The 26479-nt window shown below is 35.9% G+C and overlaps 1 protein-coding gene and 1 long non-coding RNA gene across 6 annotated transcripts in view; one reads left to right on the top strand and one right to left on the bottom strand.

Moving 5' to 3' along the window:
• The window catches only part of arhgef7a (Rho guanine nucleotide exchange factor 7a), a 180189-nt gene that overhangs the window by 11380 nt on the left and 142330 nt on the right, over positions 1-26479 (bottom strand). The gene's annotated exons all lie outside the window — the stretch shown is intronic.
• Positions 12315-15816, top strand: LOC147842345 (uncharacterized). The gene is made up of 3 exons (XR_015499377.1): positions 12315-13175; positions 13355-13731; positions 15056-15816. It is a non-coding gene; the product is annotated as an uncharacterized LOC147842345 (long non-coding RNA).

Here is a 26479-nt window from a genome sequence, read left to right as displayed (position 1 = left end):
GGAAATTTAGCCATATATTAAGTCAATTTGTATGTTATTAAATGCTTTATTAACTCAGTTTTATCCAGTTTTGTGACCTAATCCAAAGTGAGGATTATTTATGCTTTATAAATCCCTCATAAATGACAATTACTAACTCATTCTGAATGATCTTTAAAAAAAAAAAAACAACTGCTCTCCAATACAAATAATTTGTAAATAATACAGTACTTAATTAAGTCATGACACAGTAATCAGTGACTAACAATTATTAAGCACATTAAAAATGTGCTTATCAGTCAAGAATAAAGCGTTTATATGTGCAGTAATAAACTGCTTACTAACGTCTAATAATGTAGAGTTAATGCTTAACAAACAATGAATTCACTATTTGCTAATGCTTAATAGATCATTCATAGTTATTATAACGTGTTACAAACAAAAAGAAAGAATGTCATACAATTGTAAAATGACACAAATTTGAGTAATCGATTACAGAATTTCCTCTTCAATGTAATTTAACAGCAAATGTCTTTTTAAAAGTGTCTCTGAGACACTGAGGCAAACTTGTACTTTTTGCTTGTCTTATTTTTGTTAAGGTCAGGGAAATTCTGCAAGTTGTCACAAGGCTCTGTAGAGCTCAAGGAAAGATATGCAGGGTAGTAAGGTGAGTAATTTGAATTTATTTCATTAGTTCTATTGGTCAGAGTCATTTTGTATCAGTTAATTGCATTTGCTGCTAATGGCAAATTCCACAGCATACAAGCTTTGCAACAAAAAGAATGTGAGTCCATCAAATCTCTGAGCCATCATTCTTAGCCATCAGACAAATGTCATCACTTTTATCTGACATTTTTATTACCTTATTGCTTTATTTTGTGCCAGAACAAAAAAGACGAGCGTTATGAAACATGCCGCTGGAAATGAGATCATCGTTTGGAGTTGTATCATCAGTCACAAGTGTATTTGTAGTGTCTGAAAGTGTGATCGGAGCGACGCAATGTGACTACTGAAATAAAGTTCATTTTCAGATTTGGAGGGGGGGCATAATCCCCCATCTCATCTCCTCATGGGGTCATGGCTCACACCTCTCCTAATAACCTTAATCTTATTACACACAGGCAGAAAAAAAGTTATCCTTCAATATATGAGGATTTTCAGCATGAGACTAATGCGGCTTACAATACATTCATTACTGCGCCCTGCTAAATGAAAAATAAGAGAGAGACAGCCATATCTGACCTGTCAATAAAACCTCATTAGCTCAAACAACCGTTTACATGTTTAACAATATTAAACATTTACATAGTTATTTACATTGGTTAGGTTCAGCAGAATATAGTGTGTACTTAAAGCCTGTACACATAATAAACATGACAAATGTTTGTACAGGTCACATTCAGATGATATTGATATCTTGGTAAAGTATGGTCTGAATTTGTTTTGAAAAGTTCTTACATAATAACTAGATAAACTAAAGTGTACTGAAAGATAAATGATATTATATTAGAGGTGTATAAAGGTCACTTCTCACCCTAGAGTTTTTTCTTTTTCTTTTCCTGTCTTTTGTTATTTATTCAATTTCTTATGTATTTTCCTTTAATGCAAACCCTGGCTTGTATATAGATGTTGCTAGCTATTCATGCTGGCTTTGCTCTGTAATAAATAAACAATCACAAAAAAATAAACTTGGACTTCGAAAACTATTATTTAAATGAAAACACTGCGTTTTCACATACCCCCAAAATGCCAGTTTTGAGTTATTTTGTTAAAACAATGCTGTGTAACAATGCCCCCCTCAATTAATGGCTGTTATGATGGCATTAAAAATCAGGCTGCTCGATATTGGAAAAATTATATATTGTGCAGCCCTAGTTAAAACTGATTATAATGTATTCAATACAATTCAGAAGTGAAATGACAAAATTGAGAAAAATGATGTGAACACAATAAATCTGTAATAATAATAATAGATCCAACACATAAATAAAAAAATGAAACACAACAGATTTTTAAAATATTTTTGTAACAATTATTTAATCATAATATACTATTTTAAACAGCATTGTTATTTTCAAATGTTTTGATTATTTCATAAAAAATTTATTATGAAATGTTTATTATTATTATTATTATTATTATTATTACTATTTTATTTTGACAGTATTTGAACATTTTATTGATCAGAAATTTGAAAAAGCTCTTCAATACACTAGCAATGGCAAGATCATGGCTGTTTCTCAGCATGTGTTCTTCAGCAATCTTGCATCCTTGCGCCATCATCAACCGCCAAAGTTCAGTTCCAAAACTCAAGACTGCAAGAATAGAGGACGCGTGAAAGTTCCCGGATGTGTTCTTGGTATAGAGGATGCAACGATCCAGACTTCAGCACTGAACTCGTTCGAGAAGTCCTAGAAGTCATTGCGGCTAAATAAAGGAGGTGGGAAGCGCAGCATTTTATATAGATTTATTATTATAGTTCAGAGATATAACTCATTTATCCATCTACCTTAACGAGACGGTGAAAGTAAATATTGCCATAAAAATCATAATAAAGGAATAAACACACTAAGGGTGTTTATTTGCTGAAATTTGTATAAAAATCTATTTTATTTGTGTGGTCAATATATATATTGAAAATAGAAAAAAAAACAATAAATTATTGTATGAATGCTGACCATCAGGAAGAACGCAGCATCTCATTTCACAGAGCATGCGTTCTCGCTTCCCGCGGGCTCCTGAAATCGTTCTTCCAGGGTGACCTGGCAAGACCAGTCCTCACAAGAACGCAAGTCAGTTCTCTGCATTCTTTCAATTGAGAAACACCCCATGAGTTTGATTACTAGTAAAACTGAACGTGCATGAACTGATCAAAATTTACACTTTTAACAGGGTGCAAGTTCTTATTTGACAAAATCTAGTATTCATAAAAGCTCATGTTAGTTATACCTTGTATAAAATATTGGGACCCTATTATAAAGTATTATCAAGAATCTTTTGTTTTGGGTCTCTGCAGCTGCCTGTATAACAGATATTTTCTATGCATAATATTCTGATAAGAAAAAAACAATTCAAGAGAAATACCAGAGAATAACCAGTATTTTCAACAACTCAGAAATATAAATGAGTCACTTGTCACCTAATATGTGGCTTAAATTATTTGTAGTTTCTAAAACTCTCAGTTTCTGAATGAAAACAGAATATGTAAAACAAAATGGTCTAAACAATGCCTGATTCACTAACAATGTCTATAAAAATCACACAGCCTGGTACAACAGATATGTCAAAGAGCACTTCATTTATCACAATTAAACTCTGTGAATCCAAACTGTTAGCAAAGGTGTCAGTGGCTGGAATAAGCTGCAACTGTGACTCTGTGTCTATGTGTGTGTGTGTGTGTGTGTGTGTGTGTGTGTGTGTGAAATGGCTATTTAACATGCCCATGAGCTGAGCAGCGGGGTCTGAAGACTGTGTAATCTCATTTAACCCTCACTACACAACACTAATTAGAGCTGACACGCTAACAACACACACCGAAAAGCCTCTCAGCGAAAAAGTCAACACCAGCCAATGACCCAGCATGCCTCCCCTCGCTCTGCCCCAAACCCCTGCTCTCCCCAGGGAGGAGGCGCAAATTTAGCCTAAGGACAGCAGGGAGCAGCCCGTCCCTTAGCAGGGGCCTCCCCAGAGCCAAATTAAAGCTCTTTGCTCCCCCCCCCCCACCCCATTTTTTTTTCGTGAGAAAGGGTCAATGTGGTACCCCAGCACTTTTTTGAGCGAGCGTAACAGTCCCTCTTCTGGCTCCCAGCGTTTGAAATGAGGTCATCATTGTAAAGGAGGTCTGAGTGGATCAAAGCCCCCTACCTACACCTGCCCTTTTCTTCCCTCCTCGCTCGCTCTCTCTCTCTCTCTTTTCTCTCGCTTCTCATTTATGTCTTGAAGTTTCCTATTGACTAGTAGCTTCTAAGGAGCCCCCTGATGCCCTGAGATGCCTGGTCCTCTAAAAAGCCCCCACTAAATTTTGCTTACAGCTATATTTTCTGCCAACTGGCGGAGGTTAAAAATGTGGCAGTGCGAAGAAGGGAGAAAAAAAAAAAGCCACCCACTAATTCACTTATATTCGATTACCCACTCTGGGTTTTTAAAATGCATTTTTTTTAAATGAAGCAGGCATTGACAGAAGTGATGAGATGGGCCATGTCGCAGATAAGGCCTCTAATCAGCATATTTAACTTTGCCGTGCGTTTTAAAATTGTGAGGGTTTGGAACGACAGAAATGCACATCCAATATCAGCCCACACTGAGGGACAATAACACACTATTTTGATGCAAATCAAGGCACCCATTAATGTTTAAATTTATTTCAGTCCCATCCAGTAAAAGAACACATTTATTTCCAGCAAACCCAGATAATTACTTCGCCACCAAATGCATATTCCATTAAGTCAGGTGAACATTGTTGATTATATTTAGTCTTGTTGGGTTATGATAATGCAATTTAAGAGCGAATGGCATTTAGACCATTACACATGATGAGAAAATAAATGTTTCAAAACAAACAAATCCACAAATCCTGATGTAAGTTATAACATGAGTGCATACTTGCATTCGTCCTTAACATTTCTCCAGCTGTGATGCCCTGATAATCTTTTCTTTAACTCTCATCACAGCGTCCACTATTAAACCCCAGTATTAGCTCAGCATGCTAACACAAAGCAGCTGATTCTTCAATACATCTATAAGGACGACATGACATGAGGAAGAGTCTTCTAATTGACTTACTGTTGAAAACAGCCCACACAAAAATGGCTCTAACCTGGTGAGTTTTGCTTGAAAGAGAGATGGATAAAGGAGGACAGCTTTCATTTAATGATGTTAGTTCATATGCTATTAAACAGGGTCGGTTGTATGAAGTGATGTCTCACTCTGGGCAATCATTCATCAAAGATAAAACATACCACATCATGTGGCCAGCTTAATGATAAACACCAGATGTACAGCTTTGATTTTAACATTGATAGAGGAATATTACTAATGTGTGAAAATGGCAAAGTACAAAATATATGTTTATTAACAGTGCTGGATAAAGTACACAAAATAAAGCACTTGGCATAAGATATCCTGATATAGTATGGATATAGATATCCTGATAATTGTATTGCTCCAGAATAAGTGTTAGGTAATACTTTTCATTTTACTCAAGCAGAAGTACAAACGTATTTGACTTTCTGTGTTTTTAATAATAATTCATTCAAAAGTGCGCATAGAATTGATGGACAAATCTTACACGTACTGTATATAATATGAACATATAAAAACAGACATCAAAAATGACATAACGTGTTAAACTGAAGAATGCTACTCAAACATGACTTTTATCTAGCAGCAAGAAAGACACATATATTAATGTTATGTTTACATTTTTAATAATGCACAGATAAGTATCTCCATCAGAGTCTAACGCTAAGAATTTTTTTCTACTGGGCGTATTGGGCCATTGGTTGAGATTTTTACTTGCCCTGCAAAAATTTTCACTGGTGCCACCAAAAAAAAAAAAGTTAATTGCTATTTCTTAGCCACATGTTTTTAATTATGTCTTTGAATCTAGAATTTAAACATTTTAAAATTGTTAATAACCGTATAATGAGTTTTTTTTGCAAACGAAAGGGCAGTATGGAAAATGTGCTGGTATTTTATTGCAACTCTAAATTATTTTTATAAAAATGGCTTGCCAAACTGACAACTCTTTTTTTTTCTTTTTTTCTTTTTCAGTTACTTAATTTTGTATCCATGTAATTTTCTGCTTCCAAGACTTTAGAAACAGACGTTTTCATTTAGCCTCATAGTTTGATGTTGCCGCCATGTTGCCATCTTTTCGCTGTACTGGTTGTTACCAGGTTACGAAAAAAATAACGTGCTCATCGTTACTGGCCAATAGGGGCCAGTAACAATCCTGTCTACCATCCCGAGCATCTATCACTCAGGCCCCGGGCCACCGGGCAGTCCTTATTGTTGAGCACTGTCCATATTTAAGCATTTCAATTTCAGGTGGGCTTAAGCAACTCATGCTTTTACAGCAGATTCACAAGTATCTACTTTCTGGAAATTTCCATTTCATTTTACATGATTAAAAATTGACCTAAATAAAAAAATAACAATTCATTTTTCATTAGCCTTGTCCTTTTTCTCTTCTTTAGGTTAATTTATCATGACAAAACTGATTGATTGCATTACCATTGTTCTGAAGGTAATTATTGTCAAACGCAAAGAAAAAAAAAAAACAACTGGTCAAAAGTCAGATGGAATTCAAGGCATGTAACTCGTTACTGCAATGTACAATTAATTAATCCCTCATTAAACACTCCAATATGCTGATTTGGTGTTCAAGAAACATTCCATTTGGAAATATTATTATCAATGTTGACACCTGTGATGCTTTTTTCAGGATTCTTAGGTGAATAGCAAGTTTAAAACAACAGCATTTATGAAATAGAAACCTTTACTAGTTTTGTAAATTTGACTTTACTGCCACTGAACAATTTAATGCCTCCTTGCTAAATAAAAGAAAGAAAGAAAGAAAGAAAGAAAGAAAGAAAGAAAGAAAGAAAGAAAGAAATAATAATTATCCAATAACTTGAATGACTTTATTGAAAAAAGTAAAATCTTATTTTAGAAAAGGATAAATTATAGTTTAAGCTGTTTGTTAAAAAAAAAAAGAAAGAACAAAGACAAAAGCTCAAAAGAAATAAGATTACAGTTTAATACATGTGGGGCGACGCAGTGGCGCAGTAGGTAGTGCTGTCGCCTCACAGCAAGAAGGTCGCTGGTTCGAGCCTCGGCTGGGTCGGTTGGCGTTTCTGTGTGGAGTTTGCATGTTCTTCCTGCGTTCGCGTGGGTTTCCTCCAGGTGCTCTGGTTTCCCCCACAGTCCAAAGACATGCGATATAGGTGAATTGGGTAGGCTAAATTGTTCGTAGTGTATGAGTGTGTATGGATGTTTCCCAGAGATGGGGCTCGTGAATGCTGGATTTTAATTAGCTAATGAACATTTGTGCAATTAATTTCAGATAAAGCAACAGTTGAAGTAGTTCCAGGCAGATTTTGACTGCATTACAGTTCCATATCACTACACTGAACAAATTCAGTAATTTCAAAGCTACAACAGTCATAGAAAAATCAAATCAAAACAAAACAGGTGGCGTCGGATGAAATGTGTAAGGACTAGTAATTCACACAAGAGCTGTTTGAGGACAAAACTAGATGAGTGTCTTGAAATACAACATCTTTAGACGTGCTAACATTAGTACAATGGATTAATTTACTATGCTCCATTGAATTAGTTGGAAATAAATCTTTGAATTGTGGCCACATTACCACCTTGGCTGTGGACTATTTTTCTAATGATTCAAAGCCTCATCTTTAATTATTTCTTACATATAACATTTTTAAATATGCAGAAATATCCACAATTATTACTGAATATTACTTAAATCTTCCTGTTAATAGATTATATTAATGAATAACATGTGCAATTAATGAACAAACATGTGCACACACACACACACACACACACACACACACACACACACACACACACATACACACACACACACACACACACACACACACACACAATTATTAGAGCAACACAAAAGACCCAGGACTAGGTCATTTGACAACAAATGACAGCCAAGAGGATAGCCCAAAATAGTTTGGCTGCATCAGCAAAGCGTGGTGTGCTCATATTGCCTATTCCCCTTCCACCTCCTGACACAATGGAGCAGGCAGAAGCCTCCAGAGAGAGACAGAGCAATAGAGAGTTGCAGAGAGAGAGAGAGAGACCGAACAAAACACACAGTCTGCTCTGCTCCACTCCAGAAAACACACAAACTCACTCTATCCACAACAGCGCTTCCCCCAGTCCATGCCTTTCTATATCATCACGCAATTATGAAAGAAGAGCGCAGTTTAATTAGCTTCTCTGCCTCCACCTCTAACGAGGATTTAATTAACAAGGAGGTTGGCGTAATTAGCTGGAGATAGGCTCCTGATGCTCGTACAACACTTTTTGTTGACATTCAACACTTAGCTTCCAAAACACTCATGATCAAATTCACACACACACACACACATCGATGTATTAGACCTGCATTTATACAGGGTATCATTCTGCTTATATCTCTATGCATTATAAAATGCCAATTTTCAATTTTTTTCTGAGATAAATGATGACGACATATATCCAAAGAAAAGTATTTTATTTATTGCCTAATGAACAGTCTAAAAATAGTTTTATAAATAATAGTTGTAGCTTTTTACACTATATTAAATAGTAAAGCTTTCTGTTGTAAATCATGGATATTTACATGCAACTTTTCTCCAAAACCCCAACCCTAATTCTATAGAAGGTACAAGTGGCTAAATAAAATTATTTAGTGCTTAAAAAACTGTGACAAGAACACAGTAAAATAATAAAACAAACACTATATACTATTAATACTTAATTTTAAGGTGGCTCTGTTACATGCTTCTGCAAAATCATTGTATACACAACTAACCCTAAACCAATCCTAGTCCTACAGTAGCAGCATGTTAAATAGTCCTAGTTAACAAATAGACCTTACTAATTTTGTTAACATTTGCACCATAAAAAATTAAAATGATGAACAATACAATAACAGAAACACTGTCACTTACTATGTTAATATAAGTACTATATCACTATGTTAATAACAGTAAATTATGCATAATTACTCCAGTTTACACTAAACCACCTCAATGCACCTTGTAACAACCACATTTACAAAAATGTTACACAGTGTGTATGAAGCTAAAATAAGAAAAAATCATAGTTTGAGTATCATAATGCACTATATGCACATGTGTCTCTCCACTTTAACAAATGATAGCAATATATGACAACACATAACATCTGTGAAAAGCAGAAACAGATATGGCTTATTTTTTTTACGTTGTCCAATTTTAATAAACCCAAATATATAGCTAAATATATTAAAAAATTATTATTAAAATAATACCAAAATATTGCTTGCTGTACTGTATCTAATCACTCTTTATTGATTTACGAGCCAACAACCCAAAGATTCTTCTTATCAGAGGACATGGCAACACATCAAGCGTATGCTCTGTGAAGCAGCTTTCAAAATGTAAACAAAATCCAATGCCTCTGTTGCCCATCGTTTAGTTTAAATTGCAGAACATAATAAGGTTTAGTGGTATACTATATTGGTCTAAAACAGCGGATACCAAACATGCATGCCTGAAAGTTAAAACAATATCAGTCATGGTTATTTGGAGATTTTTTTTTCCTGTACACACAGCAAACAATTACTTTGTCAAATTCACTTCTATATTTTACATTTACCATCTGTATGCTGTTATTCACTAATATTACTTGGCACTTAAATCCACAATTATTTACTGACATTAAACAAAAAATATAAATAATGCAGTAAATGATAACAATTTATTTATCAGGTTCCTTGTTACAAGTTACATAATTTCTATAGTAGATACAACAAATCATGCATAGTTGCATGATATTAAGCCTAACAAAAAACTCAAACTAACCCTATAGTACAGTAAGTACAATATGTTGATTAATTTTAATCAATACTACTACAATAAATGTAGTTTCATTGCAATAAGGACATTTTAAAATGAAGTGCAACCACTGTAACCATGGTAAGCATTTGTGTTACAGTGTCCTTGTGGTACCATGAAATGAAATTTTTTTTATATGTTAGTATCAGTATTGATTGGCTTTTGAAATATCTATAAGCTAGTTTGCTCCAAAACAGTGACACATCTTCACATTTAGAAGATACAAAACTGATTTAAACATGTGAAGTTTGTCCCGCCGTCTATATCGATCAACAATTTTTCACGTCACCTCATACTACAGTTTCTCATCAAATCATAACCAATCAAATGCTCTCTAGTATCTGACATGCCTCGCCCCATTTAAGACTCTTCTTATTTGCTTTTTATTTAATGCGTATGAGCTCAACCCATCTCACTGGAAAAGCTATGATAACAACAACACTATTGGCTGTCTTTGTAAAATAGGAGGAGCTGCTCTATGTCCCACCTTCTCTTCTTTTTTCGGTTGAGTTTACATCAAGCATTGAATAAAAAATGCATATTTTTAAAAAAAGCACTTCATGGTACCGTTAGAAACACTATCAAATGAAGTGAAACTAAAATGATAATACAAGAAACAGTAACAATTGTAAAACTTTATTTTAAGACAACATAAAAAACGTAGCCCAATATACATTTCTGGAGATCACAATTATGTAGTCGGAAGAAGGTATGGTTGCATTTTATCTTTAAAACGAACACTACAGGGTGGTATGACGCTGTTATTTTTAGTTTGTTTAGTGGCTCACAGTATACATCAGTGGACTTGAGACACAGACAGGAGTTGACCACGATAACAGTTCCAGAAAGCGGGTATAACAAAAACAAAAGCCAAAAAAGTAAATAACAGGCGAAAACATTGAAAGATCTGAAAATGTGGTTAAAATCTGGCTGCTGCGAGGGCTTTTCTTTTTCTGGATTGCTTTTGAAAACCTGTTGGTGGTTAGGGAAGAGGGTTATCGGGTCAAAAGGTGCTTTTGAAAACATTGTCGGTTGGATTTAGGCAAAAGGGTGATCAGGTCAATAGGTTCTTTTAAAAACACTATCGGTTGGGTTTAGAGACGGAGGTGGGTGGAGGGTTTATTAGTCAGTTGGTCAATTAGCCAGTCAGTCAGTTGACAGTGATCTCTGGAGGATTTACGCAAGAACAGCATGAGCAAATGGCACTCGCGAGAGAAATTTGAGAGCTCAAAAAGCTAAACAGCTGCCCCTGGTGGATTGGCGAGAACAAAAACTGCAGAACAACGTAGCTCCTGTAAGTATTTGGGGCTCTTCAGAAATTAATATAGGGTTAAGTTTTCAGAATGAGCTTGGGTTGTTTTAAGGTATCCTTGATATACATTCTAGATAATTATTGTAAAAAATTTCAATTAATTATGCACAATTACATGCAACTCCCTCAAGAAAATAGCCTGCATTCTACCTCCAACCATACAGTAAGCACATGCAATTAATAATATTACTGAGTAGTTCAATGAATACAGTGTAACAAGGACACCTTAAAATAGAGTGCAACCGTAATGCTTTATTTTGCAGTGTCCTTTTAGATGCCACATGTACTTACTTCAATATAATCACATTCAATCAAACCAAAACTTATCTTTAGTAAATACTGAACATGTTATTGTTAAGTTTTTAAATGTGTAACTAAACTGTAAGAAGAACCTCGTAAATTGGAGTGTAACTACATAATAAATAGCAATAAATGGTAAGATTTTTTTTTTGCCATGCCTTGTTACAGGGTACATGTAATACATGATACACTTACTTTAGTAAAGTGAACAGTAAATTACACATAATTGCATGTAATTATCTCTAAACCAAATCCTATAGCAAGAACATGTTCATTAATATTGCTCAGTTTTAAAAGTACAATTACACTGTAACATGAACAACATAAAATAAAGTGTAACCAAACAATAAAATGAAACATCTAACAAAATAACAACAAAAACAATCCTAGCAAAATCCTTCATGTCATTGTTTCTATTCTCACAGATTCCATCCAAGCAAATAAACCTGTGGATCAACATAAACATATACCATCCCTGCTCTTTAGTCCTGATGTGCATCTGCTTTCAATGACTTCACACACACACACACACACACACACACACACACAGATACTATCACTCACAAACCCATGCATACACACACACACATGCACACGCGCACACACACACATACTGCCCCTGGTGACAGCGTAATGGATAGGATCTCTGTGGAGGCGACTGTCAAACCCGACCACCCTAATCAGAGCGTCAGAGAGGAAGATAAAGGAGAAAATAATGAGTGTCGGGTCGGGCTTTTCAAAGAGCAACAAAAGAGCCCAGGATCAGATAGACCAACACAATGTTGAGAGCAGGAGGGAGGAGAGGAGAGAGGAGAGGAGAGAAGAGAGGAGAGAGGAGAAATGAGGAGAGACTTGTTCAAATCATCGTATTAAAAGTGAGCCAGTGTGTGTCTGAGAGATTTGAACCTTTCCAATGTGATATTGAAGCCATAAGCAACTCTCTTTGACTCTCTGAGTGCACTGGATACTCACTTGTTGAGCACCAGGGAATGTTACATGCCTGATTTGGACTTTAGTATATTGTGTCTGTTGCTACAATCACTGTTACATTCAACCCAGGCTCATTCTGATTATGTACTTACTTTTATATACATTTCTAGAGAGCGCCAAATATGTCCCAGGAGCTATGTTTTTTTTTTTTGCTGTTTTTGTTTTTGTGAATGTGCTAGAAGCCACTGTGGTGCTTATTGAGGTCTCAATTTTCTCCCACAAGTGCCATTCGGGCCTGCTGTTCTTGCGTAAATCCACCAGAGGCAGCTGTCAACTGACTGACTGACCAGCCGACCAATACCCCCCAACACAGAGGTAAGCAGTCAGCTGGAAAGCGTGAAAAGGAATGGCGCCGCCCTGCAGCGTTCATTTTAAAGACGAAATGCAGCCATACGTTCCTCCAGAAATGTATACAGGGGTACCTTCTCAGAAAGAGGCTAAGTTGGTTACACTGTAAAAATGGACACTTTTCACAAGACTGTTATGACCAACCCAGGCTCATTCTGAAAACGTAGTCCGGTGGACGTTTCAGGAGACTGCGAAATACGTCCCGGGAGGTACGTATTTGTGCAGTTTTTTTTTTTTGCAAATCCACGAGAGGCCAATGTGTCTGCTTTTTCGGTTCTCGAATGTCTCTCATGAGCGCGTTCTCAAGTAAACCCACCAGAGGACGCTGTCGAACAAGTGTCCGTCTGACTGGCTGAATGATTGACTGGGCGACCGGCTAATCAGCCGACCCACCCTCTTCCTCCTTCCCTAAACTCAAGCAGTTTTACTCCCCCCGCCCCCCGTCCAGAAAAAGAAAAGCCCTTATGCGATTTTTACCACATTTTCAAATTGTACCACATTCTCAGCCTGTTATTTATTTGTTCACTTTCTTTTTTGGATTTTGTTTTTGTCTTACCTGATTTCTGGAACCGATCATCTCCGGATTCGAACCTGGTCGGAGCAAATCGGACAAACTGGTTGCGGCGGGAAAGCCCTCGACACAGAGGTAAGCAGTCAGCCAACAAGCGCGAAAGAGAACGGTGTCACACCGCACCGTAGCGTTCGCTTAAAAAAATTTAATGCAGCCATACAAACCTCCGTACTATGACTACATAATTTGTGGTCCCCAGAAATGTCCACAGGACAACATTTTCAGAATGAGCCTGGGTTGGTTATGATACATCAAAACGGTCAGCAGCATGTAAAATCCTTAAAGTTTTTGATATATTGATTTTAAAAAGTATTAGTATCTCATGTATATATTATATAATCTTTGCATCAAATAACAAAAAACAAATTAGCACTTGTGCAAGGCATTTAAATGCAGCGTCTATGGGCGGGATAGTAAATTTGACCATGTTCTCTTTTCTGGCTACCGTTATCAGTCTTACACAAGTCTTAATAACACTATTTTGGAGGTTTTCTTTTATCATTTTAACAGAAAGCATTGTAAAAAATATTTGTTGTTGTACTCTCCCATTCAATGCGCTCTAAGTTTACCTAACTATGGCAACTTCCGCTACTGGGAAACATGGAAATGTGAAAACAATCCAAACATCTGCAGTGTGCTACTTTTAAACTCTAAGAAACAAAGGTAAACAATGTGTCACTGGGGAGGTACTCTTTCTAAAGGTAAACATTTGTTCCTAAAGAGTCCAAGTTACATATTAGTAGCTGTAGATTTTAAAAGATGTATTATTATACTGTTTAGGTAATATGTTGCTTAAAGATATCCATTTGATCTTTTTAGTAACAAACTTGTAGCCTTTTAGCTCTGTTAAACCTTGTGTACCTTTTTGAGTTCAGCAAGCAGGCGTTTATGGTTTTTACCTGTCTCCTTAAGGCAAGTCATTTCACTCAGTGGCCATCTTTGAAATGCCTTTCGGCAGTATGCTCGGGCATACTGTTTAAATGGGGAAACGAGTTAACAAAGTTAACGATTAAATTCATATCAGAAATCAACAATAAAATTAAACATCAACTGTCTCTATTTTCATTTCTAAAAGTTAGAATCACACAAAATCAGCAGAAATTCACGTCTGGTCTGACCCCCTAGCCCAGAGATTCGTCAGTCTATAAGCATTCAATCATTGGCTCCTGTACACTACCTGACAAAAGTCTTGTTGTTGATCCCAGTTGTAAGAGCAACAAATAATAACTTGACTTCTAATTGATAATGTTGAAAAAGGTTGATTTTTCCAGATGAATCATCTGTTGAACTGCATCACAATCATAACAAATACTACAGAGGTCCTATAGAAACCCGCATGGACCCAAGAATTTCATTCAACACAGAGGTTTGGCAAAGAAAAAATAATGGTTTGGGGTTACATTCAGTATGGGGATGTGTGAGAGTTCTGCAGAGTGGATGGGAACATCAATATCCTGAGATATCAAGATATTTGTGCTACCCATTACATTACAAACCACAGGACAGGGCAAATTCTTCAGCAGGATAGTGCTCCTTCTCATACTTCAGCCTCCACATCAAAGTTCCTTAAAGCAAAAAAGGTCAAGTTGCTCCAGGATTGGCCAACCCAGTAACCAGAATGAACATTATTGAGCATGGGGTAAGAGGAAGGAGGAGGCATTGAAGATGAATCCAAAGAATCTTGAAACTCTGGGAGTCCTGCAAAACGCTTTCTTTGCTATTCCAGATGAGTCATTGCAGAAATTTGTGAATGCAGTCGTCCAAGCTCTTGGGAGTCATACACAACATGAATTATTTTTCCACTGACTTTATATTCAATACTGTACATTATTTATGTTAAGTGACAAGACTTTTGTCTAGACAAAGCCAGACTTTACTGCCCTAATTAATTAAAAATTAAGGCATGACCATATTTTATTTTGGTAAAATAAGCGTGATCTTTCATATAAGCCACTTCTGATACCAAATGGTCAAGTTATAATTTAAAGTCAAGTTATAATTTGGTGTTCTTAAAACTTGAATAGGCAACAAGACTTTAGTCAGGTAGTGTACAAGAAGGCAGGGTTTCATTCACCAATATTGACTGTAATGGATGTAATGGATTTATTTAAAATTGATTCTTTATTATTAGGGATGCACATCAAATATCCAATGTTCTGATAAGCCGATAACTCTTTTAATGTTATGTAATAAATGGCAGTTAATTTCATAATGTCAGGATCAATAACAATAACCTCTCCTGTTAAAATTTAAAACCATTTCATGTAAATAATACTTATAATAATCATCCTCTTAAATGCTGAAGGAGAAATAATTACATTTAATAGATTTTCATAAATTATTAAATAAACAATTATATTTTTGCAAGTGTTTTAAAAGATCAATTGGTTGGCATTGGTTAGAACATGTTATCTAAACATGAATCTGCTGGCAGACAAACTTCCAATATAACTAATGCATCCCTAAATATTATCATTTGCATAATAAACTAAAAAAGGCAGAATTGGTTATGTCAGATAATGCACCTGTATTTCACTATATCACATCCACATCCTCTTCTCTTTTACAGCCCTGTGGAGGCTAATTATCAGCCGCACACTAATTATTGCTGCCTCATTTAGCTGAATAACAACAATCATTAGAAATACCCCAAACCGAGCAATAAACAACAGCAAGAGCCACAAAATAACACCATCACTCTCAACTGTTGTGACAACCTGTGAGCAAGTGTTGAGCAGACAAAATCAGCCCGGTGAAATCAACCACTGTGAGAGTTAACTGATAATGAGTGGCCATTCAAACCATCAGAATGACCACACTGAGATCTAATGATTAATTCATTCCTCTCGACAGTTAAAACCTAAGAAAGTTCTCAGAAAGTAAAACTGATCCTAGGTGGATGCGGTTGGCAGTTTAGAACTACACTGTGCAAAACATCTGTTCATTAACACTTTGTCCATTATTTTGTGATTGATGGGTGTGTCCCAGTCATATAGTGTTTTTAATTACACTTACTATATGGTTATGGTTTGAATGCAGGTTTTTTAGGGTGTTGCATGTAATTATGCATAATTAAGTGTAGATACTATGGTAAGTACATGGAACATATGTAAAAAGGACACCTTAAAATGAAATGCTACACCAAAAAGACATTTTAAATAGTTGAAATGATTTAGTAGGTAAAATTATATATTTTCAAGGTTGGTCGTGTAAATAGCAGTACAAAAATCAGTATGAGAAGCTGGAAATTCACGTCTGATCCGAGTCCCTGCCACAGAGAACCGTTAGTCTATAGCATTAGATCATTGGCTCCTGTACAATATCTGACAAAAGTCTTTTTGTCGTTGCCTTTGTAAGAGCAAAAAATAATATCTTGACTTCAAGTTATTAATTTTGAAAAAACGTTTTTTTTTCAGATGAATCATCTGTTGAACTGTATTACAATCATCACAAATTCTACAGAAGACCTATCAGAACCTGCATAGACCCAAGATTCTTACAGAAACCAGTCAAGTTTGGTAAAGGAAAAATCATGGTTTGCGGTTACATTCAGTATGGGGATGCGTGAGAGATCTACAGAGTGGATGGCAACATCAACAGCCTGACAGCCTGCTCATTACATTACAAACCACAGGAGAGGGCAAATTCTTCAGCAAAATAGTGCTTCTTCTCATACTTCCGCCTCCACATCAAAGTTCCTGAAAGGTCGACGCCAATGGTGTAGTTAGTGCGTCGACACATGGCACTCCAGTTCAATTCCTGCCTCGAGGTCCTATGCCGATCCTTCCCCTGTCTCTGCTCCTCACACTTTCCTGTCTATACTCTCTATTGTTCTATAAATTAAAGGTGAAAACCCTAAAAAAAAGTTCCTGAGAGCAAAGAAAGTCAAGGTGCTCCAGGATCGGCCTGCCCAGTCACCAGACATGATCATTATTGAGCATGTCTAGGGTAAGATGAAGGAGGAGGCTTTAAGATGAATCCAAAGTATCTTGATTATGTAAATTAGTCATGTAAACTACAGTACAAAAATAGGTATGAGCGACTGGTTCTTTTCTGTTATTTTATGGATTTGTTCATATTTATTTACTACTTAATATTTCAATAAACAAACCAAAAACCACACGATTCACCAAATACAGGAAACTGATAATTAAAATGCACATATTATGTGTTATAAAAGGTCATAGTTGGGTTTGTGGGGTCTTCAACAACAGCTAATTTGCATGCAAGGTCACATTCTTAGGTTGTCTTATGATCTGCATTTAATTTTACCTATTTATCCCTACAACTTCCATATGACGTGATTCATTTTTTAAAACCTCTCCATCCTTTTTGTGATGGTAATCTGCAAAGGTTGATTCGGTGACCCAGTCTGTTGTGATTGGTTGACAGCACATGTCAAAAACTAAACGAACATCATGGCCCAAGAAAGACTTTTAAAGCAACAAGCAGCCACGGTACATATCATATGTGTGATCCCAATGCAAGTATGCTTCGATAAGCAATTAAGTTACACCAGCTTATTAATCTGTTTTTTACCAAAACTCCAAGAAATAACAATAACATAAGTTAGTATTGATCCACACAGTGGCAAAAGTTGAAGTTTTAAACATCGACATGTGCAAGCTTGCCAGAAGTATGTTCTGCTCATAGCGAAGTGCTTTCTGCACCTGTATAAAAGTGCAGCTGATGGTGGCTTAGCAAAAACACAGGAGTGAATGGCGAATTTGGTAAACAGCCCCATAGTCAATGAACCAGAGAGATACAGTACAAGTTGAATGGCGCAAACACAACACACAACTAAATACATATATTGCATGCAACAAAGAACAAGGAGACAACTATATTAATCACAGTTACAGGTTAGGATTTGGAGAAGAAAAAATTGGTCCAAATAAACTGGGTACTGACAAGTCCTTGTTGAGGTCTGTCAAAGCTTCAGGGACATCAATAGCACCCATTGGTACTGATCCTTCCTTTAATGACAAAATACCGGCAAATCAAACGTTGTAGAGTAGGTTACTGTAGCAGTTATCATTAAAATGACAGAACTACAGCACAAGGTTGAGCTATACAGTGATGTTGTGAAAATTAACCTTAACTATTTATTCATCTCAGCCTACCAGAGCATCTTTGCAGCATCATAATGCAATCCCATCCCCCACAATCTGCAACAGTGTTTGATCAAGAGGGATTCAAGTATTTCCGGATCTGTACACGCAACAAGTGGGGCAATGTTTCTTTTAAACGTCATGATGAAACAGCTGAACATCCAAATGAACAGCGATTTATGTAAACCAATCAACAAACTCTTTTTTTTTAAAGACAATGGCTTTATATGCCCCTCGCTGCTGGAATCAGCTTCCAGAAATGATAAGATGTGCTCCAACATTAGGCACATTCAAATCAAGACTGAAAACACATCTGTTTAGCTGTGCCTTTACTGAATGAGCACTGTGCTGCGTCCGACAGATTGCACTATTATGTTTTTCTCTTCTTCTTCATTCTTTTATATCATATTTTACCTGTTTTTGTGTTTTTTTACTCATTTTTATTATTTGTTTTTTATTTTTATTTTACTTGTCTCTTTTATTCTTGTTTATGTAAAGCACTTTGAATTGCCACTGTGTATGAAATGTGCTATATAAATAAACTTGCCTTGCCTTGCCTTATACACAGCACATGTTCAGATTTAAACCTCAGCTGGATGTTTTCATTTACTGTGTTAAACACTGCATGGAATGTCATTTTCAAAAAATCATAGGAAGGGTTCTTTAACAGCTAGTTTTAGTGTACCAAATAACTGTCAATCCAAAAATAAAACAAAATATAACTTTAAATGCTGCTAAAATGCTTATTAAAATAAAATATGACTTACAATCAAAATTTAAGAGCACAAGTCATTTTCTTATTAAAGTTTAATCTTGCTTAAAATCAGATCTCTTTCATTTTTTTTTTTACTCTGAGCAACCGGCTCATTCTGAATACGTACCCCTATATACATTTCTGAAGAGCGCCAAATACGTCCCAGGAGCTCCATTTTTTGCAGTTTTGTTTTTCGCGAATCCACCAGAGGCCGCTGATGACCGACTTACTGATTGACTGACCAAACAACCAATATCCCCACCCACTCCCTTCCATAAACCCAACTAATAGAGTTTTATAAAGCACTGATTGACCCGATGACCTTTTCCACTAAACTAATCTGACAGTGTTTTCTAAAGCAATCCAGAAAAACAAAAGCTCTCGCGGCAGCCTGATTTTTACATATGCAGCGAGCCACTGGACAAACACGGAGGTAAGCAGTCAACTGGTAAGCGAGAAAAGGAACGGCGTCATACCGACTTGTAGCATTCATTTTAAAGATAAAATGCAGCTTTACGTACTTCAGGCTACATAATTTGCGATCTTCAAAAATGTATATAGGGCTACATTTTCAGAATGAGCCTGTGTTGGCGGCATCATATCAATGTAAGTTTCAAAATAAAATATTATTTAATTAATGTTTGTACTCATGACAAAAATCCACATAATTTGTTTCATTACTTCATAACTTCGTTTCAGTACTTCTTTACAAGTTTAAAATCTATTCACCATGAGGGATTTATCAATTACGGATGCAACATTTGACTAGCAGATCATGTGTGTTTAATAAGGGTTGGAGCAAAACTCTGTGGCCCCTCAGCAATTGAGTTTGAGGCCAATGATTTAAGGCTTACAGTAAAGCCAAAAACTACAAACGAATTGTAAGTTTAAATCTTTCAAATTCGCCACTATCATTCAAATGCTAGTACAGATCAAGTATTTGTTTCATTTTTAAATAATAAATTAAATTTTAAAGGTCCAGTGAAGGGCTTTAAAATGTAATATCAACCAAAACACGAAGAGAGGGTGGGACATAGTGTAGGTCTTCCCCTTTTTATAAAACAGCCAATAGTGTTTTGCTTTATCACCACTCTGTCAATGAGAGTGGTTGAGCTCAAGAGCATCAAATGTAAAGTTTCTTGAAGAGGGTGGGGCATGGCAGTTACTAGACAGCATTTGATTGGTTACAATTTGACGAGGTAAAAATTGTTGATCCAATTAGGTGGAAGTGACCAATTACAAACCTTATATGCAGGGCTTGACATTAACTTTTCTGATCACCAGCCACAGTGGCTAGTAGTTTTTCAACATTACTAGCCACTCTGCATTTTGACTAGCCACAATTTTGTTGTTGGGAAAATATTTTTATCGGCAAAAATATGACTTTGACATGCTAAAATTACTTGATTTAGATGTTGTGTTAATCTCATTCATTTTACATGTTGTGTGTTGTGTATGAGCAAATAGGTCATGGTTTCATAGTGTTATACTGCAATTAGTTTTTATTTCACATGACTTTTTAGAATTTAAAATTAAGGATTTACCAAATTTATCTCTGACCACTCCAAACAATTATTTCTTAGCCACAAATTTTAAATGTAAAAACAACTTAAATATAGCTGTATACTATACTTTTTATTTAACAAAACATTTCTTTAAAAAAACAAAGAAAAACAATCGACTTTAAAAAAAATAATTATAGTCATACATCAAAAATATGCACAGCAACCTGTCCTTGCTAAAGGTATCTTAGACTCAGATCACCATTTAACAACACATAAATGGAGAATTAATCTAATTTTAAAGCAATGTTGTTGTAAAAAATGATAATTAAACTATATAAACAAAAATAACTGTAAGTTAAAAACAACAGATAATGCAAGGATGATCACACAGTTAAGGCCAATTAATAATCTGTTCAAAGTGAAAGCAACCAGTGCTGCTTACAGTAAGACACATTAGGAGCTCTTGAAAGCAGCAAGACTGTGGGTGCAGGAGCTTAACTTTTTTTGTCTGACTATTTGAAACAGAACCGATCACAGTTGCGTTCCAGGCACGGTTGCTTCCAGCAAGGAAACAGGAGCGTGCACGCGCTTTAAACAGTCGGGCGCATAACATCAGCTGAGCGCGAGTGATCATCCTCTCATTCGGTATTCATCTGCTTTATTCTGCTCTCGCGAACGCAATTTTTTTTTTGTTAGTCGTGCTGTTTCTCGATTCTAAGATCACATTTGCACGCATATTGGGTCATTCTTAAAGTCGAACCTTTGTTTTTAAGAAAAAGAAAAACACAATTTAAAAATCATTTTCAACCAGCCAAAGTGGCTAGAGGGAGTGACTGTCTAACCCGCCAAAGCTGAAATCTACCCACATTTGGCGGGTTGGCGGGTGTTAATGTTAAGCCCTGCTTGCATGTTTATATCAGTTGTTATATCATCTTCTAAATGTGAATTCTGTCACTTTTTTTGAGCTCACTAGCTTATAAATATCCTAAAAACTAACAATACTGATACTATCATCTAAAAAACTTTATTTTAATTTCATGGGACCTTTAAATTATAAATAAATCTGCTACACTGACTGACAACCGAACATTATGTCACCCGTATTTTGACAATTCAAAAGATTTTTAAAGCATTAATGTAGACATTTAATATGCATTCTATGTACATAACATCACTTTTGCAAATGTCATGTGACGCAGGCATGTATTTATTACAACTCTGACCTCAAAAACAGTGTGAGTTATCTTAAGCGTGCATTATTTTGCAGGTTGGAGTAACTGGATGAAATGAGTAAGCGGTGGCCAGCGGCCGTGTGAACTCCAGATGAACAGCAGAGCTCCACTGTAAGTCGAGCTGACGGAAAATAGCCCCTAATTAAAGACATGACAGCCAGCACTATCATATTCAGCCACCTGCTTAATAATACACAAAAATTAAAGGGAATATATACCGCCCCTTCCCTTCTCCCATTCATATTTAATAACCTGATCGCCTCCCCGGGGAGCTTCCGGCTCAGTGGCGAGGAGGGACTATTTAAGGGAACGGTATGGCACAGGTAGAAATCATGTTGGTAACGGTGCAAGGTAAATCCATTATTATTTAGCATGTAAACTTTCAAGCAGCCACAGGAGAGGAAAATTTGGAGATTAGTGGGCAGACGAGGGAAGGGGAGGGTATGAAATTAGAAAGCTGCACACAAAAAGCGGGCAAACTCCTTGGCAATTTCTCCTCTGACAGAGATGGGTCATTATCTGATAGATTTCAGAGTCAGTTCCCACGTTATTGTTCAGATAGACAGTAACCACCCTGGAACAGCCTGGGAATGGGATACTTAACACCACTTCTATCATCCATGAGAAAACGTTGAGAAACTCGGCACAATAATTCAGCCTGAATCGCAGATACAAACAGCCTTTCACCGAGAAATCACACACAGGAGATTGTTTCTGTCTTAACTGGGGCTGTATCAATACCAGTGCTCATTATTAGTTTTACCCACATTTGGGCATGTACAATATCCGTTTAATCAGTCATGTGCTTGTAATAGGCTGTTACAGATTTATGTTTTAATTCATCAGTATTTATACTATTAGGGATGCTTGATATATATTCACTGCTATAACTCTATCCGCCAGTCTTATTAATTATTATTTTTAATGTTATCAATATTATCAGCACAATATACTGAAGCTGATAAATTGTGGACAATTTCCATCAATTAATTCGTTTCAGACGTAAAGCACTTTCAACATGTTTTTGCAGTATAGCAAAGTCAGAAGTCAGCAATATGAGAGTTTTTTCACTGTAAAAAAAAGAGAAAAAAAACTGTTAAGATTTTTTTTTGTCAAATTTCCTTGTTTTCTACAATTAAGGTTTTTAAATTATTCAGTTGTCCACTGTATTTTATTGCCTTTTGTTTTTGTAATTAGGCTTATAAAAATGCACAACAACATATATTGGTAAATATTGGTTATCACCCTTAAATATAAAGAGTTATCAGTCAATTATCAGTAAGAATTTCAATATCAGCGCATCCATTAGTTTACCTTAAGCACTCATTAATTAAGTATGCATAACTACATGCAACTAACCTAACTTGCATTAACCCTAATATAAAAAGAATCTGCAGTAGTTAAATAAATAGTTACACTGTAACAAAGAAAGGACACTGTAAAATGTAATCTAATTATTATATTCTAACTATTATTGTAACTACATAACAAGAATTACTATGATTTTAAGAATTATTATTATTATTACTTACCAACCAACATAGGCTCATTCTGAAAGGGTCCTCGAGAGATCACGAATTATGTATAGCCAGAAGTACGTATGGCTGCATTTCTTCTTTTAAACGAATGCTACGCTTCCCAGCTGACCGATTACCTCCGTATGGACAGCTTTCCCGCTGTTACCAGTTTATCCAGTTAACTCGCCATGTACATCGGTGGACTTGAGACGCAGAGAGGAGTTGATGAAGTCTGATGAAGAACTGTTCCAGAAAGCAGTTAAGGCTAAACTGAATCCAAAAAAATAAAATAAACAAGTAAATAACAAAAATCTGAAAACGTGGTAAAAATCAGCCAAGGTCTCTTCTTTTTCTGAATTGCTTTTTGTCGGTTGGATTTAGGGAAGTGGATGAGCAGGTCAGTCAGTGCTTACGAAAACACTATTGGTTGGGTTTAGAAAAGAAGGAGGGTGGGTCAGCCCATCGGTCAGTCAGTCATTCAGTCAGTCAAACAGTAAGTTGACAGCAGCCTCTGGTGAATGTATGCGAGAACTGCAGGTACGAATGGCACTTGCGATAGAAATTTGAGAAAATCTCAAAAAGCATACACAGCGGTCTCTGGTGGATTCACAAAATCAAAAACTGCAAAAAAAAACATAGCTCCTGGGACGTTTTTGGCACTCTCCAGAAATGTATATAATAGGGGACGTTTTCAGAATGATCCTGGGTTGAAACCAAGCCTAACAATAACAAATAATAATAATAACAATATTAATAAAAAATAAAAAAATAATAATAAACGTAATCTTTAGCAAATCTCAAAAATAATAAATTTTTAAACTTACCATTATATACTGTAATCTTTAAATTTACATTTAAAACTTAATCTTTTAGTATTTTATTTTATGATTTTTGTCAAAACCGCATTCATTGTCAGTGATTAAGCAGTTATTACCTTATCAAACTAAGCTACAATTTTAATATCACTGCTTTCTTATACTTATTGATGGGTTAAATAAAAACATAAAATGCCATTAAATGTGAAAAGTATTTTTATTTAAAAATGAAGCATCATGCTTATTCTGACATGTATAATTAAAATAGAATATATGTTTATTATATTTTAAATGATTACAAACTTTTTGAGGGATACTGGCAAAGTATAAAGATCACAATGAAAATTGCTGCAGTGGAAATCTTAAATATTGATTTAATATGCTATCAAATTATTCTTGTTTTTTTAGTAATAACTTTTGTTACACTGAATGCCATTTAAGTCTGTGTATTCAGTTACAATTTTTTTAAGTGACGTAGTTACAGTGTAATTATTCATTTAACTAGTGAGTTATATTAATTACCTGTACTTACTATATGTTAGAGGTTAGAATGTGGGTAAGGTTTAGGGTTAGTTACATGTAATTATGCATAATTTGCTGTAATTACTATAGTGCATGGAAAGTGTAACTACATCACCTTAAATTAAAGTGTCACTGTGTATTCTGTAAGCAGTAGTTTAAAAACTGGACACATTCCATATACCATGTTGACGAAATGTTGGGTTTTATTAAAAGTGTTAATACAGTATTAAGTTCAAAATTACAAGTGACTGATTGAACCTGCATCAGGAAAGCATCCTAAACTGTTTTAAGATCAAGTGGACAAGTATGTTCTCTACAATAATCTTTTGGCCCAAATGACTTCCTGTGGTGTGTAAAAATCAGACAAAAGTGCTTTTGGGAGGGAAAAACACACTCACAGATCAATACAGCTGGCAGGGTCTTTCATATGAAATGGCATTTCTCTGGATCCAACTGAGGAGAATCCGTCTCTGAGGATTTCTCTAATGCCGACATTCTCTTATGTTCGGGCTTAAGACATGTCATATTCTTTGCTAAAACACAGGATACATGTGCTACAAGATGAGGTAAAAAAAAAAAAAAAAACACGCACACACACGCTTACAAACACACAAAGATTGAGGGGAGGCTTGAGTCCACCCCCTCTCATCTTAAAAATCCACATAATCCCATCAAATCACAGATTCCCACCCCCACTGCACTCTGAGAGGTGAAGAAATGTTTGTTTTCATCCTAATTCTGCCTTTGTCCTTTCATTCTCTTATTTATCCAGAGATGTGCGGTAGACGCAGCAGATTTGTGAACGCGTGGGCTATACGGAGAAAACAGCACTGACACCTGATCGGCCCTGCAGCAAAAAGGTGACACTTAATCCTGACGTCAGGCTGTTGACCCTTAGCAGTCACCTCACTAATTCAACGTAAATAGTTAATGACGGCCTGCATACACACACATCTTATGTAACCAAACTTGACAAATAAGCGGGGAGCAGCACTCAAGAGCAAACTGCTGGAAATGAGAGGCAATTTTTTCCACTATTGCTCTTGTGTTTGACAGCTGCAAGTCATCATGGTCTATCGTGTCCACGCATTCTCCTTAAGTTCCACTTCCAGGCTGTTTTAACCACTAATACCAACTTGTCAGAGCATTTTACCTATTCAGCAGCTTGTCTAAGTTGCCGGCTTGCAACGTTTAAATATTTAGTTGTATACAACCTGAAACATAAACTACAAATCTATTTCTTATGAAATAAGTAACAATGGTGGACACATAAACGACATCAGCTCATACATTTACCTGTTAGGAAGTTCATTTTACTGTGTTGTTTGCATTGTTGACTATTTTAGGAAAGAGCAGGTAAAAGTAATGTATCTGCAGGATCCCACGTTTGGTCCACTGTGTGACCCCAGCATCATGTAATGTAATGATTACAATGTGCATTCAACCAATGTCTGTTTGAACTAATTTAAGTGCTAAACTTCTATCAGATGCATATACAGGCCCATAGCCAGGGGAGGTTTGGGTGGTTCGAAAGACCGGGGTCATTTGTCCTATTTTGACTGCTATGCCATCATACATATTGAAAATAACCCATTAAAAAGGCTTTAAGGCCAAGCAGAATCCTCTGATGGCTGTCGATTCTGCGTGACTTCAGCTAATCAGTTTTGGCCAATGCTAACAAATATCTTTTATGAGGCCAACATCCAGCTGGATAATCTGATGTAAGAAAAGTCATCTTTCACAACTGTATTGTTGAGAAAATATTTTACAAGTAACTTTTATTCTAAGTCTTGGACCTTATTCTTGACAAAAAAGACCAAAAAGGTGCAAAGCACCAAAAGCATACCATGTTAAAATTGATTTGAATACTATTTTGGCTAAAAGAGTCAAGAAGTGTGGT

The sequence above is a fragment of the Danio rerio genome, chromosome 9 (genome assembly GCF_052040795.2).
Source record: "Danio rerio strain M-AB ecotype USA chromosome 9, GRCz13ab, whole genome shotgun sequence".
Lineage (NCBI taxonomy): Eukaryota > Metazoa > Chordata > Actinopteri > Cypriniformes > Danionidae > Danio > Danio rerio.
Note: the sequence above shows the minus strand (reverse complement) of the source record. Positions and strands in the feature narration are given on the sequence as shown.